This window comes from Heterocephalus glaber, unplaced genomic scaffold (genome assembly GCF_053883595.1).
Source record: "Heterocephalus glaber isolate CG9 unplaced genomic scaffold, H.glaber_assembly_v1.0 deba00000071, whole genome shotgun sequence".
Lineage (NCBI taxonomy): Eukaryota > Metazoa > Chordata > Mammalia > Rodentia > Bathyergidae > Heterocephalus > Heterocephalus glaber.
The window spans coordinates 8,172,828-8,186,182 of record NW_028258137.1 but is presented as its reverse complement, the minus strand read 5'-3'; the positions used below and the strand labels follow the sequence as shown (position 1 = coordinate 8,186,182).

At 39.0% G+C, this 13,355-nt stretch overlaps 1 protein-coding gene across 4 annotated transcripts in view; it reads left to right on the top strand.

Moving 5' to 3' along the window:
- The window catches only part of Wwox (WW domain containing oxidoreductase), a 930,576-nt gene that overhangs the window by 637,993 nt on the left and 279,228 nt on the right, over positions 1–13,355 (top strand). For 2 of the 4 annotated variants that reach the window (XR_015450909.1, XR_015450905.1), the window contains exon 8: positions 1–13,355. This exon is cut by the window's left edge and continues 346,377 nt beyond it; it is cut by the window's right edge and continues 43,212 nt beyond it. The exons of the other annotated variants lie outside the window; for them this stretch is intronic. The gene's annotated coding sequence lies outside the window, so the exon portion shown is untranslated. 4 annotated transcript variants of the gene reach the window in all.

Below are 13,355 nucleotides of genomic sequence, written 5' to 3'. Positions count from 1 at the left end.
TGCTTTGATGCTTTGCTGCCTTCTGCCTCCAATGCACTGTTTCTCTTCTATGATGCCCCTCTGCCATGCCACTCTGCCTTGGAACCAGCCCACTATGGACTGAAACCTCTACAAACTGTGAGCTACAATAACCCTTTCCTCCTTTAACTTTGAGTGTCAGGTATTTTGTCTCAGCCATGAAAAGAATAGCTAAGATGTGTTCTCCTCCAGATGAGGAGGAATTTGCATCCAGCTGTGCTGAAATTCCACATCCCTCACCTGCCTTTTGGATGGCGAATGAATTAGATCTGCTTCTATGGGCTGTGAGGACCCTTTCTCAGTTAAGCCTGTCACTAAGAAGGAAGGTCCCTGCAGACAAAGCCCTTACACATTTCTTACCATACCCAGTGCAAGCACAAAAAGTATCCCTTGGGAATTTGAAAATCACTGTCTGGCTTCTTGAGCAGCTCTCCCTACTTGGGGACATGTGCTGTGTGATCCTTAGGAGGCCACACTGCAGATGAGAACCCGAGCCGAAGCTCACAGCCTGCCGGTCTTGGACAGCCTGCTAGCCCATCTGGAAGTTTTGCACCACACTGAAAGTGTGGCTTGGCAGGTGGGCCCCGGCTCATGCCTGGCTCTGTCCCTGAGCAACTGTCATGACTATGGGACAGACAAATCTCTCTCGGTTTACTTTTCAGCTGAATCACTCACATTCATAACTACTCTCTGTTTTGGGGAAGCAGCAAATGAAATAACAGGTAAAGGGCTCATTTGTTCTCTGAAACACATTAGCATTTAGCAGATGTCAGTTACTGTCAGATTATTGCTAACACCCTTTCGTAGGGTTGCAGAGGACAGCATGAGATAATGCGTGGAAAGAATGTACCACATTGCTTATACATGTAAGAGTTCATAAATGTTATCAATTCTTAATTTCCTCTATGACCTGCTTCCCCCTAGTGCCCAGCAATCTGGCTTCAACCCCAAGCATGCTACTGAAACAAATTATGACTTCTATAATCCTCAGCATTTTTCAACACTGAAAACCCCAGGGAGGAAAAGAGGAGGGGGAGCAGAAGGAACACAGCCCTCAAAGTCATGAACTGGAAAAGGGGCTGGTGTGGCCTGCTCCACAGGGCTGCGTGATCGAGGGGCATGTGAGAAGCTTACTTTGAGACGCAGTAAGCCCAGGACAAACAGTGGTCCTTGTCATAAGGACAGCCATGACAATGAAGATAGCGCTTGCTCTAACCTTTAACCATGCCTTAAGGGTAGGATCCAGGCTGCTACTTTTTCAGGATTTCCTGTGCTCCCCAAACATCAAATACTACAGGGAAGGGAGCTAATTCTCAAAAAAAAAAAGTTGAACACATGAGCGCTGAGCCCAGTTTCTGTCCGCATTGTGCCACCCAATGATTCTTTGCAGGCAGGACTCTACCATCTCTCATAGTACCCATCTCTTCTGCTATTCTTTGGTAGACCCTTCACATTTTTCTAGAATTTGGAAATCTGGCACAGTGGTGTTGGCTGTGACCAAGAATTTATATGAAAAGTAGGTACAGTCAAAGAGTAAAAACAAAGAAATGATCCCAGCTGATGGCACCATATGCAACTTACCAAGCACTTGCACTTACTTATGCAAAAGAAAACTGGGGTCTATTTTGTGGTTTATTTCATGATCTTGCAGAGATGTTGGATCAAATCGGGCATCAGAAAAGAAGCCAGTACCTAACGGAGACAACTTTGCTGCGTTTGCAGTTTCCTCCCTTATTAACATGAAAACATCTTACATGGGTGGAAACATCTAAAGGCTATTTTTTATTTTATTTTTCCATTACTTCACTCTAATGCTTTCAGCCGTACCTGTGGAAATTAGACTGTCACCTGCTTTTAGCATCCTGTTTTCTTTCGTGTTTGTAATGAAGCCCTCTGGGAATTACACAATTACAAAAATGAGTTACAAATCCTCATTCAGTATACAAAAGTATGTAGCTGCTTTCCTTTTCTGTTTAAGTAGTCTACAAAACAAGAAATAATTAGTCAAGCACTATCAGTAATTAAGCACGTAAGATGAACATTAAACAAACTGCAGTCTTGCACCATTCTGAAGGTGGAAAGGCGGGTTTTCACGTTTGGAAGCCAGCCAAAGTGCCCTTCTTCATTCCCTCTGCTCCGTGTTTATTACTGGCGAGGGGATTCACTGGCCTGACTTGCTGATGTGCTCCCGACCGTGGTACATCCAAAGGTCCATGGAAGTGTGAGTGGCTGTTTTCTGAGAACACCGCCCCTGGGAGGCGATGGTTTCAAAGTTGATACACTGAGTGGAGAAACGTTGTGTTTTCCCACCATGACCGTGCCTGTCTAAGTTGAAATGAATTCATAATTTAGAGAAATGTCCTGCTTTCTTATATATGATATTGGCTCCTGGCATCTACAGGACCCTGTCTCCTATTGTCCAGAACACCCATTCTCATCAGGAGTTTCCCTTTCTGGTCCCTGGAGCTTCTGATAAAATCCTGTCTACATGGTCGTTGCCCAGGCAAAATCCAAACAATTTTACAGTCTTATTTAATTGGGTTTATCCTAAAGACCAGAACTTCTAGAAAACCGATCTGTAGGTTTTGACCAACATTAATTTTCAAAGAGAATCAGAGAATCAAGGTTTCCAATCTGTTCAGCCTGGAAAATTAAATATTCATTTAGTAAACACTTGTGGAATGCCTACTCTTTGCTGGCTCCTTGCCAGGAATGAACAGGAGAAGCCCATATCCTTAAGGCAATCCCTGTCTAGCTTTAGGTCAAGACTCCTTGTGATCTGATGTGGAGAGTCTTTATCCTATTCTGTGGTGCTCTGTCTAGTTCCATCCCATGAAGTATAGCTAGACAGTATTGCTACCCAATAGGTCTCCACTCATCATTCCAGAAGGACTAGCAAAGCTGGTTGTGGTGGCAGATGCCTGTAATCCTAACACTGAGGGAGGCTGAGGCAGGAGACTTGGAAGTTCAAGCCCAGCCTGGGCAACTTAGCAATCCTGTCTCAAAATAAAAAACAGCTGAAGGATGTAGCTTAGCGAGAAAACCTTGACTTCAATCCCTAATGCCACTAATAAAATAATAATACTAATAATAAATTAATTGAGCAGTGATTTTCCTTCTGGCTTTTCTACCTCCAAATGATTCTGCAGCTTGGATGGTTTCTACAGTGCCTCTATGACTATTCACATTTTCTTCTGGCATTATAAGAACTGGCAGTAAATAGTATTTTTCATTTTAATTATGATTTCTCTTTTGCTGGGAAAGATAAATGTCATTAGGCCAGTGCCTCCCAACATGTTTATAGGATTCAACAGTTTTACAAGCCTTTGCCAAGCACAAGCAGGGGACTGGGACAGTAGGAGTGTCTTCACCCTATAGCTCCAGGGTAACAGGCGCAGAGAAAGTAAGTGACTTGCCCCAAGGCACAGTGACCAGATAGAGGCAGGGTGATCTTCTCCCCTCTATTTTATCCTGCCTGGCTCCAGATAATTGATGATTGATCTTAAGCCCCAGTAGAAGTGGAGAAGGGCTGTGTGGACACCATGCATTTTACGTGTCAATTTTTTTTTTCTTTTCCACAAGCTGACACTATTTTTTTAAGTGTCTGAAGATATATACATTTATCACAGATTTGCAGGTGTGAGTCCCCCAGACTGGACAGGCAAAGCCTCCCTTCTGAGCCCCAGCAAGGTGACAGGGAAACATGTTTCTGTGGCTACTCCCAGTACAAGGAACCGGGACTAAACTGAAGGGTAGAAGAATCCGTTGGTCACTTTCTCTTCAGGGTCCCCAGGTCCAGCACATAGTCGTGTTCAGGAATAGCTAATTCAATTTTCAGAAGACATCACACCATATGCAACCCACAAAAGGACTCAGAAAATAGGGACTAGAGGTTGCTGTTGGGTTTGGAATTACTTTAGCCCCACCTCTGCGCTTTGTGAAGTCAGATGAGCTACCTAACCCAGTGTACTTCTTCTCACTTGTCAAAACAGAGAGAAAACAGCAAATGCAACCTAAGGGTAAGCAGCCGAAAAAGGCCAGTCACTGAAAAATGGTGAAATCCAAATAGAGTCTGTTTACTTAATGCTCATCACCAATGTTAATCATTTCCTTTTAGTAGATGTATTATGGTCAAAAGAAATATTGACCTAGGGGAAAGAGAGTGAAGGGTACATAGGAACTCTGTGTACGATCTTGGCAACTTTCTTGTAAGCTAAGAGTGTTCTAAAATAAAAACATTATTTAAAGGGGAAAGAAAAGCACCTCGAGATAATAATGTAACCATTTGGGAAGACTTGATGACACCATCTATATAAAACCGAATGTGAAACATAGCTGATCCCCCATCAGTTCCACTCCTAAATACATGCCAGGTTGAAATACGTGCATGAGAGTGAATGATCTGAACCAAAACCCAACATTATCGATTAATCTCACAGACCTGATGTGGAAAGAAAGAAGGAAATATAGAAGAGGGCATCCTCCCTCTGTGATTATAGTTACAGTGAGTTCAAGAAAAGGCATCGTATCTGTGTGTTAATTAGAAGTCAGGATAGAGAATTTACAAGGGCATGAAGTGGGCTCTCCTGTGCTAATACAATGCTGTTTCTTAATCAGGTACCAGGCATGTTCAGTTCGTGAAATTCATTTAGTGAGACATGTATGTTTTGTGTTCTTTTTTTTTTTAATGTGAAAGAAATTCACCAATACACACAAAATCCTATTTCACAATTACTGAGAGTTGGAGATAATGTGGTGCATACTCAGTACACAGTATTTGTCCTCAGCTTCTCTCTCCCAGTGCCGCCCAGGGCCTCAATTCGCAGGCTTGGAGGCCTTGCCTAGCCAGCACTTCTCATTGATGCCCTGAGAAGTTCTTCCCTCCACTGCTCAGCGATTTGTTCTTGACCAAAATGGCACCCCTGGTTCCATGGAGAGTATCTTTGATGGTGGCAGAATGCCTCAGGATCACAGTTAACGTGTGGCATCTGCTAAATGGCCAACTCTTCCAGGAGCTCACTCTAGGGAAGGGGGCCACTAATCACTCTCCATCTTTTTATAGTTCTTGTCACTTGTAAATGGGAAGGGAGCACCAAAAAAAGAAAAAGTACTCTTGCCTCCTTCCATCTGTATTTTCTTTACTAAATTATCCAGTCTTATAAATATTTGAATAACATTTGGTCAGGATAAAATCTTTCCTGTCAGCTCAGTACAAGAACACTTTTTGGCTCCTGAGACCATAACAGTCAGATAAATTAATATTGATTTGTTAGAAAATAGTTTTCACTCTGTCTAAACATCTTATTCTGGGCTCTTGAACCAAAATTATGAATTTAAAAGCAGCAAAATAGTTCTTCACAGTTTTCCCAGTGAAACTAATTATGGGCAGATTGTGAAAAATGTATTGGACGCGATTTCCAGCATAGAGTTGTGCTAACCAAGACTCACGGAAACCAGAGGCTCAATGTCTGATTTATTTGAGCAAGTTGCAATTTGGTAGACTGGAGGATTTATGTAAATAGTTTCCCCAATTTCCATGGGGATAACTCAGTACATTAATATCTCAGGAATGGCAGAAGATGAAGGGGGAACCTTTTTTAAACTGATAATTTCATTTACCTAATAGAAGGATCAGACTTTTTTTTCCTTCTTACTTAGGTCTGCATATGAAAGAATACCTCACTTATCTGCTATGTAAATGTGCAGAGTCGGACTTGGTTTTTCATGATGTGCATATACAAGGGTGTGGATGGGACTTTTTTAAGAAACAAAGAAAGAAGAAGAAAATAAATCACTGTTCCATATGCCCACACCCATCTTAAATGTTCAGGAATTTTTTCTTTTTCTTTTAAAAAATGGATTTATATTGGGCCTCATGAAACTCTCAGTACATTGGATGAATTCTGTATTCTGCTTCATTTTCTCAATATTATATATGAAATAAATCGCAAACATAATTTGGATTGGTGGCCTAGCAAAGGAACACTTTCTCTCTTGGACATTTAAGCTGTTCCCAATTTTAAACAAATGTCATTGAATATATCTGTACAGAGTTCCTTAAATTCATTTTCTAAACTGCAGATTATTTTTAAGATAGATGCCTAAAATTTCATCTCATATCTAAAGTGTTTTCTGTATCTCGCAAAATGTTTAATACTAGATTATAGAATTACCGCATAAGGGCTTTCCTCTCTGACTCTTTACCCAACACAGGAAAGGTGAACTGCTGTCCACAGAGTGAGCTCATACTCCAGGCTCTCCACCTTGACTGTAAGGAACTCATCTCATTTTAGTCATCCTTGTGTATATTTGGCCAAAACATCCCTATTACCTACTTCCTCATTACCCTTTGTATGTTTGAAAATGCTGTCAATATCCAATCTTAAAATATATTAGTGTATTTTTTTCAGTAAAAGAATTAGTTTGAATTTTCTGTTTAATTCATACCTAGATAAAAGAAGTTTTACTTTTTAAAATTATGTCAGGTATGAACACTTGTAGAGACTGATATATAATTTTTTTCTAATTGTTCCCTTTCTTTGATTTATTGAATATATTTCCGGCAGTGGTTTTGCTTTTGATATCAATGGCAAATACAGGAGCTTGACAATTTAAGAAAAGCATTTATATCAGTCTCCCTATCTCCTTAAAACACACAGATTTTTTCTTTCACACACAGATATTTTTCATTGACTATTAAAAAATGGAGTATCATCTGCTATAATTTCCCCTTTTTATTGAAAATACATTTTAAAAGATAACACCCTAGAAAACTAAAGTACAAGTATTTGTGACATTTAGTCCTATTAAGAAATATTATTTCTTATATCTCATGGGAATTTGTGAAATAATAAAACACATCCACAGTTGTATTTATGACATTTAAAATTATTATGTTTACAGTGAACATGACTTGCCTCCCCATTCTGATATGAATTATCTTAAAAATTACTGTAGTATTCAGTTCATTTTTTTCTAGATTATTAATCTTTTATACTATAGTTATCATTAGAAGGGAAGAGGACATATTTGGGATGTGTATTTTGAAGTAATATGAGGAATATACTGAATCATATTAGATTAGTACTGTCACAATAGTTCAAGTAGTTTAAAATATAGAAAAGTGAGTATCAGGCAGGTACACAAAACAATGTACTTTTTTTCTCCATAAATTTAAATTTTTTAAATTATGGTAGAAGCAATATATTTTTAACATGAAAAACCTACCTTAGTTACATGTGGTTTGTATTTTATGGAGTAATATGGATTTTTTAAATTAGAAATTAATAAGTAAAAGTTCGATTCTATCTTTAATTTTTGAAAACAGTGCAAGTCAGTGTAATAGGACCATCCATATGCTCAACGCCATAAGACAAAACAGTAAAAACCTTGGTCCTGATAATTGATCTGATGTGCTAAATAGTCTTCGCACGTACAATGGTAGTCATTTTTCTTGTTTAAGTTTTATCATTGTGAATCAGTGACTAGTAAGTTACATGTAGTATTGGCATTGAGTCATGATTTTGTTAAATTTTTCCAAGATTGAGGCATATATTTTCATTCTTTCATTTGGCTTCATATGTGGAACAAAACACAACAGCCTTTCATTAGAAAAAATACATTAAATGAGAGAGAATTGGCATTCAAGAATCAGAACTTTAAAATAGTAAGTTAAAACTAGTGTTAAACATTTTCATATTATATGCGTACCAATCCTGATGTGTAACAATAAAGCTGCACTTCTTTTGCATTATTACTGTGCTTATAGAGGACATCCCATTGATGAGAATTTTAATGTACATTACTTATCTAAAAACTAGTATTTCCTTCCATTAAACTCAAACACATATATACTATATATACATATAGTACCATATATATATATATACACACACACACACACACACACACACCATATATACCACATATATATCTCCTCCCTATACTATTCAGCTTCTTTTGATGTATAGAGATGGGTTAATTCTCAGATTAAAGGCTTGAACCTTAGGTAAGAAAACCTCAGCCTATGTTGTTTTCTATTTTTCTTAGCTAAATCTCATAGCATATTAAATTCATACCCTCACACCCACATAATTATATGTATATGACAGTATGTACATGGGGGTTATATTAGGTTTTCATATCTTATTTCAACAAATATTTATTAATCATATAGGTATGCTGTTACAGGTATTACAGAAGTTTTGAATAAATGGATGTGGACCAGCAAAAAAAAAAAGAGGGTCTGGATATATATACCGTCCAATTTCTTTCTGTATATGTATAAGATCTTATGAAGAAAACCATATATATGTGTGTATATATGTATATACATATATATGAATATATATGTAAAATATGAATATATATGTAAAATATGAATATATATGTATATACATATATGAATATATATGTAAAAGAAACTGCAGGGGCACCTATAATTAAACACATCTAAGAAAGGCTGCGAGATTCTGGTTCCTCCTTGTAAGAACTGTTGGGTTCTTCTTTTTTGGAAAGTATCATTGGAGTCTTAGAGGGTGACAATGTACAGCTCTGGGGACAAGGGCACTTTTTCCTAGAATTAGTTCATCTATAGAGTTGTCTCTAGTATTAAAGCAAAAATGAAAGAATTTAAGTTTATATAGTCTTCTAGGTTGAGAAGGAGAAATTTCTGTCTTTATATTGTCAGTCTCAAAACTTTTCCAAAATTGGAAGTGACAGCCTGAATATATATATATATATATATATATATATATGTGTGTGTGTGTATATGTTTATGTATGTATATATACACACACACACACACACCCTCAGTCTAGTGCTAAGTGAACTATTTTCTGCCATAGATTAACCTGAACTAGACTGAATGTCAAAAAAGAGTTTCAATGTCAACTTAATCCATTGTCATAGCTGTAAAATGCTATTTCATTATACAAGCAATTCCCCTGTGGATTCCTCCTGACTTTCTCTGGAGCTCAACTCTATTTTAATCTACCGTGGCTTTTTCTCCTTTCCCCCAACTCCCAACATTTTAGAATCATTAAGTATATTTGCTTCCAAGACACTTGTTTGATATTTACACAAACATAAAAAATGAAGTAGGAATAAAATGAAGGCAACAAAGTATATTTTAAAAAGGCAGTGAAACTTAAGAGATGGTTAGAAACAACTGAAGAACTTTCCAGGACATTTTAATCATTTTTTCTGGAAAGCTGAACGAGTTCCCTAAAACCCCAAATTCCACTACACGTCATGTGTGTAAATACAAAAGGGTCAGGCACTATAATATGTGCGAGGATTCCATATCTTCATTGTGTGGGAATTCCCCCAAGTCTTTTAAAGATGAGGATTTTCCAGATACGACAAAAGAAAAGAAAATTTCCAAATAAAAATTCACATTTGCCTTTCGGGATGTTGAATTTTCTCCACATTTGTGCAATTAAGGGTTTTGCTGAGTGAGCTTAGGACTCTGTCTCTTTAAGTGTTTAACAGTAATTGGTTCATGTCCTGGTGTTCATTGAAAATCCTAGACATTTCATGTAAAATCTTCTTAATGAGGGGATGAATTTTTCATTCACATTAGAAAGCTCACTCTGACAAACAATTTCTAAATAAAACTTTGGCGACATGACATCCCACATTGGACTTGACAGAGAGGACAGGTGCATTAGAATATAACTGTATGGCGATCCTTCAAGCTGTCAGCCATGAATATTTTATTTCTTAATGAATCATCTTTGTGAAATGAACTTTCTTGTTGTAGTGTCAGTGCCATTTACAACAAAAAGCTGGCTCCTTTTAAAAGGTGAGCTCCTTCAAGATGCTGATGCTTGCATAAAATGCTTAACCCTACCTGAAGTCCAGGGCAATTTAGGGCCCTCAGTCTCCCTTCCCCCTTCCAAGGGGGACTTCAGGACTCACTTCCGCTCACAGCACCGCATTAGGGAGAAAAAGAGAGCTTCCCTTCACTCACTGATTCTCTTCTGAGAACTGAGATTCCAGTAAGCACCCAAAGCTGCACTGTGGCCCTTGGGTCTCTGCTGTTCTCTGGTGTCACTTTCTGTGATCCTTTCTGCCATCTGGTTACGTGCATCCTAAGGCCCAGGAGGTGCCATTAGCTGGTGTCAGCTGACAGCTATCGGCAGGGTGCCTTTCTCTAGATCCCAGGTCCCCTCTCTTCTAGAGCTTATAGGTCACCACTTGTTCTGTTGATGGAGGTGTCATTCCCACCTTGGATTTCAATATCTCCCCAATGAACATGCCCAATATCTTAATGTTGCCATATGAACATTGTGAGATGTTCCTGCTGCTGGGTGTGGAATCACTTTGCTTGTCTGTCGACACTGCAGAGACAAAATTGTTCCCTTAAAAGAGCCCAGTGTTAGCTCTGTGTCTCCACTGGTGCTGTGATGAGATGATTTTGGTTGCCTTTTTCTTTTTAATTCATGGTCTCAGCCACTTTCCCTGGACTGTCTGGCATCCTTCTATTAGCTTGATCTGATTTCTCTTCTGGTCCTCCTACTGGCAATCTCAAGCATCTCCATTTCCCTCAAGCCTCATTATGTAGTTCCTCTCCCGATAGCCTTACCTTCTGATCCATGAGATCAAAGAAGCCTTTCCTGGTCAATGCTCAGCACTCTGCTCACCTCCCCCAGAAACTGGTCGCTTACTCTCCCCAGCCTCCTTCCCCCGCAAAATTGCAGTGCGCCTCTCTGAATTCAACTCCTGTCAGATACACAGCTACACTGTGCTTCCCACTCCGTGCCACCTTTGGGGAATACGACTTAATCAACAGTGCCATAGAGATTTGTACCAGGAATTGCCAGATTATGGCCACTGTCAGTGTTGTTCGGTAAAATTTCACTGAAATGCAGCCATAGTCGTGGGCTCCTTTCACACTATGAGGACAGAGTTGACTCTCTGCAGTTGAGACTGTGTGACTCACATGCCTAACATAGTTTTGGTCTGGCTCTTGGTGGAAAACCTCCATTTCTTCTGTGGGTCTGATGTTTGCATCCTCCAATCTGGAGCTTCCACCTAAGAGTCTGTAATGAAGCCCACATGGAACCCACCTGTCTCAGGTACTGCTTCTCACCCTTGGCGGTGTATGCTACACACTTGTGGCTTCAGATATATTTTAACGCAATAGAACAACCATGAGAACTGGTTCCAAAGAGGAGACGGCGAGTCAAGGCTGACACCAGGAGGCAGACACAAAGGAAATGGAGTAAGCTAGAAATTTATTGTTTCCTTTTTGTTAGGTTTAGGTGAGAATTTATATTTGTGAGCAAACTTTCAGTGTGGGCAGGTGACAATGTCTGCAGGTATTTTTTCCCTTTCTCTTTTAACTTGTGAAGATGTAGGTCCCTATTTTGTTTCACATTTATTTCAATAGCTGCCACCCAAGGCTTAGAGATATGCCCTAACCTTCAGATCAACAGTTCATGAGCAGTCTCGTGAGAAAATCTGTTCTCTGAGATGAATTTTCTGTTACTTTCCACTGTTTATAAGACACCCAAGATATTCAGATTAAAGTAGATGTTTACCGTCTTATATTCTCTTTGAGAAAATGAATCTCAGTCTCTACTTTTCTCTTATCTCTATTTAATGTTAGGACATTTCTGAAATCTGAAAACAGGTGGCACCAAAACATTGTACTGTTACACAGTTATTCCTAGGAGAAGAAACACGTACATACACACACAAACACACTTTTCCCCCCTTAACCAAAATCAAGCTCACTAACAGTGTAGGAGAAAATATAAATATAGACACATATATGTGGTAAAAGAGACAAAGCACAATTAGTGAAGATTAAAAAGTTCTGAAAATGAATAAAAATAAAAACAGGTGAAAATGCATAAATAAAACCCTGCTTTCATCCTTTCTGACCTCTTGGCTCTCCATCGTTCTTGACCTTCCCTTTCTCCTTGGCCCCCTTCCCTTCCTCCCAGGCTCCTCTGAGGATGTTCCTGCATCAGTCAGGTTGAAGCCCCCATGGTCCCTGGGTGGCCTGGCCAAGCCTCATGGCTTCCCTGAAATGGTGCCAAGGCCTCCACTTTTGGAGTCCCTTTTGGATCATAGTAGCTGGTCTGTTTTTGCCAAAAGAGCAAATCAAGAAAGAAAATAGAGATGCTGTCTGGATTTGCTCTGCTCACTCAGCCAGCACTTCCCAAATCTAATCCCCGCCCCAGACCAGCATCCCGAGTATCTATCTAAGTACCACCTCTCCTAGTATTTATTGCTTACTTTCTCATTCATTTCCTCTTTAAATGCCAATTTTTACCTTCTTCTAGATTTTAGTATGTAGGAAATCATGTGTCTCATGTTCTTCTTGTCACTACTCACTAAAATGTATCCACAGAAGTGATCATGAAGAATTTAGGTTCTGCTCTATCTGCCCCTCCTTCTGCCAGGCCAATAAACCCTTTCATGGTTCACAGTCTTCGAGACGAAGAGGAAACATGCAGTGAGGCATATTCTTCCAAATTTTCAGTAAATCTCACCTGCCTTTCCCAAATCCCTCCAAATGACCACTAGTCTGTTTCATAGTGAATAAAAACATGTATCCCAAAGGGATGAATAAAGTGAAATTTGACTCTGATGAAAAATGAAATTATTTCAATCTTCCTATACTGCATTTCTTTTATTTGCTCTGCCCTCCTCTACTTTATACACTCTATTTTTCACCTCTGCTATTTCTGTCCCATCAGGTATTTGAATAACCATATGCACTTTCAGAGTTAGGATCTATTATCTATAAATATCAGCCTAATGCTTTCAACTTCTGGCTTTCTCCTTTCGCCTTCCTTCCTTCCCCCATCTCTGCAGGGACTTTAAAAGATTGTACTTCATTAAATTATTTTTATAATGAGTTCCTGTTACCAGGGAATACAGAGTTAAAAAGGTGATCTCACTAAAAGTAATTAGCATAAGACCTGCTGGACCCAGAGAAGTGACTGGATCGTAATCAATAGCAATATGATTACAACCATGCGGCAATTATAAATTATTTAAAACACTACCCCTAGGTTACAGACTAGTTGCCTTTAAATTAAATTCTCTGTCAATAATTGATGCAAAGAATTAATGTGAGAACACCTTCAGTTACTGAAACTTTTTTAAGGTGGCATAAAATATTGAACTGTTGCCCATCATTAGCAGCACTGCTGTCTGTTTGCTGTAATACCTTTCTTTTCTAAGTTGGTCAAGAACGACTCTTGGATCTTGAAAGATGACAAATGGTTCTGAATCCACTGCTGGGCATTCTTCTAAGGACACCCACATGCTCCTGTTATCCATGAAGGCAGAGAGGAAAAAATAACCTCTACATAATA